Raw genomic sequence first — 3,545 nt, forward strand, 5'->3', positions numbered from 1 at the left:
TTTCTATCCTGCCTCCTAAGCTTATGAATGAAGAAAAAGAAAGTTTTTAAGGTAAAGCTATATACAGGATTATCAAGCAAGTGTTGACCTAAGTCTCATATTCGAGGGCTTCTAAGAACACTCACTAATGCCTCTCTTCTTTCCACTGTGATCAAACGCATTCATTAGCACCCTTGAGTCTGGGGTCTCTAAGATGCCCTAGGAAATGTCCAGTGGCCTTCTTGCTGCCCCAGGACATATCGTACTTGACCATACAAAATAATACAAACTAATGTTCAGCCAAAAAGCATCTATGGACTATGGCCAAGCCACCCTGAGTGGGCCCGATCTCGTCTGATCTCGGAAGCTAAGCAGGGTCGGGCCTGGTTAGTACTTAGATGGGAGACCACTTAGGAATACCAGGTGCTGTAGGCATTAAAAAAAAAAAAAGCATCTATGGACAACCTCACACCAATTAGGATGGCTACTATCAAAAAACAAACAAACAAACAGAAGGTAAAAGTGGGCGAGGATGCGGAGAAAATGGAACACTTACACACTCTTGGTGGGAATGCAAAATGGTACAGCTACTGTAGAAAACAGTATGGTGGGCCCTCGAAAACTTAAAAATAAACTATTATATGATCCAGCAATCTTGCTTCTGGATATATTTCCAAAAGAATTGAAAGCAGGATCTCAAAGAGATATTTTTACACCCTTGTCTGTAGCAACATAATTCACAATAGCCAAAAGGTGGAAGCAATTCAGACATCCATTGACAGAAGAATGTATAAGCAAAATGTAGTCTACCCATACAATGGAATATTACTCAGCCTTTTAAAAAAAAAGGAAATTCTGACAGACACATGCTACAACATGAATGAAACTTGAGGAAATTTTGGTAAGTAAAATAAGCCACTCACAGAAAGACAAATACTGTATGATTCCACATGTATGAGACATCTAGTGTATTCAAATCCACAGAAAGTGGAATGATGGATGTCAGGGGCTGGAGAGAGGGGAATGGGGAGTTACTACTCAATGGGTAGAGAGTTTCAGTTTCACAAGATGAGAAGAGCTCTGAAGACAAATGGTGGTAATAGTTGTACAGCGATGTGAATGTACTAAATACCACTGAATGGAATGTTTCTAATGGCTAAGATGGTAAATTTTATGTTATGTGTACTTTACCACAATTAAAAAACAATAAAAAGAAAGCACCTATGTGTCTGTAGGAGAGAGGAGGTACCAGAGGCTACTCAATGCAAAGTACATTAAGTGACTATTTTCAAGCCTAAGGGAGATGTGTCTTCTTGCCATCTGCTTTTTTGATTCCTTTCTTCCTCTCTACCCTGCTCACTTTGAGCATGCAGAGATCATCCTGGTGTCCTAAGATCTTAAGAGACCTCCCCCACCACTAAGGTCATCCATCACCAAGATCTCAGCCCTCCTCTAGTTTATAAGGAGCCCCAAACAACACCTCCAGATTTCTTTCCACTAAGTTTCAGACTCCCATTTTCACTCACCCACTAAAAACACCCCCTTATAGGTCCTACAGAGAACTTATTCTCTCCACAAATACATTCCGCTGTGTGTTCTGGTCTTAGATAATAGTATTACTCTCGATCCAAATTCCTATATCAGAGACCTGAGACTTTCTTGAACCATCCCTACCTGCCCGCCTTTCCTTTTCTCATCTCTCAGGCATAATCCTTTTATTCCTATCCTCCAAACTTTGACTCTGTTCCCTCTACTCAGCTCTTCCAAGTGCCCTGGTCAGCCTCTGTCACATCCTAACTGATCCCTCAACTCTCTCTATACTCTAGATTCTTACATTTCATTTTCTACACTGCTTCTTAAAACTTAGATACGACAATGTCACTCTCCTGCTTAAAATCTTTACTAAAACTCCCCATTGCTTATAAAAGAAACGTCCCCCAATTTCCCAAAGCAGAATGAGGTACTTTCAAATATCTCAGGAAATAAATAAATTGGCTCAGCTTTGTGTCAGATGACAATTCCTGGTCTGACTGCTTGTGACAGGAAGGATACAGTCATTTATAAAGAAGGCAGCTGCTTTAGGCAGAATTCTGGAGATGACACTCCAAGATTCCTGTCCCTTGGTTGTTAAATCAAACATTAGTCTAGGGGCTGCTGTGGAGGGATTTTGCCAGTGCAATTAAAGTCACAAGTCAGTTAACCTTAAAATATGGCGATTATCTGGGTGGGCCTGACCCAATCAGGTGAACTTTTTAAAGAAAGAGCTTATTCATGCTTGTAGCAGAAAGGGGAATCAGAGAGAGTTGAAGCAGGAGAATGATTCAACATGCTTTTGTTGTCTTTGAAAATGGAGGGGCCACCTGCAAGGACTAGATATCAGCCTCTCTCTGTGTGAATGACCTTACTAAATTCTGCCAACAACCTGAATGAGCCTTGAAGCAGGTGCTTCTTTAGATCCTCCATATAAAAGTCCAGTTCGACCAACATCTTCATTTCAGCCTTGTGAGACCCTAAGGAGAGAAGCCACCCAAGCTCACCTAGACTTCTAAGCTAAAATGTTGTGAGCTATTGAATTATTTTAAACCGCAAATTTGTAGAGATTTGTTACAGAGCAGTGCCAAATGAATACAGCAGCTCTCTGGGATGTCTCATGGAGGGGGTTGGGAGGGCTTCCCAGAGAACAGGATGTGCTGAGCAGACAATTCCATACATAGCTGTTCCACCTACCAAGCCACTTTTAATAGTTTCATTTACCTCTATCTGCCCTTCATTACTTTCTCTACCCTTTATTAGACTCATTTTGGAATTTCATGGACTTTTCAAAAACAAGCATTAAAATTGCAATTACTTTTATCCTAATCTATCTATCTATCTATCTATCTATCTATCTATCTATCTATCTATCTAAAGTTTAATGTATCATCATCTTTCCCATACATTATTGTATATGGTTGAAATAAGCTTAATAAATATCAACTCCTCCCTCTACCTCCATCCCCCATTTCTCTCTCTCTCTCTCTGTCTCTCTCTCTGTCTCTCTCTTTCTCTCTTTCTCTCTCTCTCTCTTTCATTGCTTGAACAAATTATATCTCTATCTCTTAACTAAGGACATAAATAGCTATTTTCTTTTTTTTACTTTAATTTTCTTGATTGAAATACAATAGACAATTAGTTGCTCATATTTACAGTGTACAAGTCAATAAGTTTTTTTTTCAATTATAGTCGGTATACAATAAAATATTAGTTTCAGTTGTACAGCATAATGATTAGAGATCTATATAATTCACAAAGTGGTCTCCCCAATAAATCTTGTACCCTTCTGCCCCCTTACATATTTATTACAATATTATTGACTATGATCCTTTTGCTATATTTTATATCTCCATGATTATTTTGTTAGCTGTTTTCAATAAGAAAATAAAAGCATTAACTAGTATCCACATTGTCTGCTAATTCTAATTTAATACAAGAACTTTGGAATCAGAGCACAATCTGAATCTCAGATGCTTCATTTCATGGCAATTTGACATCTCTTAGTCTCAGTTTTGTCACCTGTCAAATGGCAC

At 38.7% G+C, this 3,545-nt stretch overlaps 1 pseudogene; it reads left to right on the forward strand.

The window, feature by feature from the left end:
* Positions 1-295: 295 nt before the first annotated feature.
* On the forward strand, positions 296-414 carry LOC111744160 (annotated as a pseudogene).
* The last annotated feature ends 3,131 nt before the right edge of the window (positions 415-3,545 follow it).

This window comes from Pteropus vampyrus, unplaced genomic scaffold (genome assembly GCF_000151845.1).
Source record: "Pteropus vampyrus isolate Shadow unplaced genomic scaffold, Pvam_2.0 Scaffold128, whole genome shotgun sequence".
In the NCBI taxonomy this organism is placed as follows: Eukaryota; Metazoa; Chordata; class Mammalia; order Chiroptera; family Pteropodidae; genus Pteropus; species Pteropus vampyrus.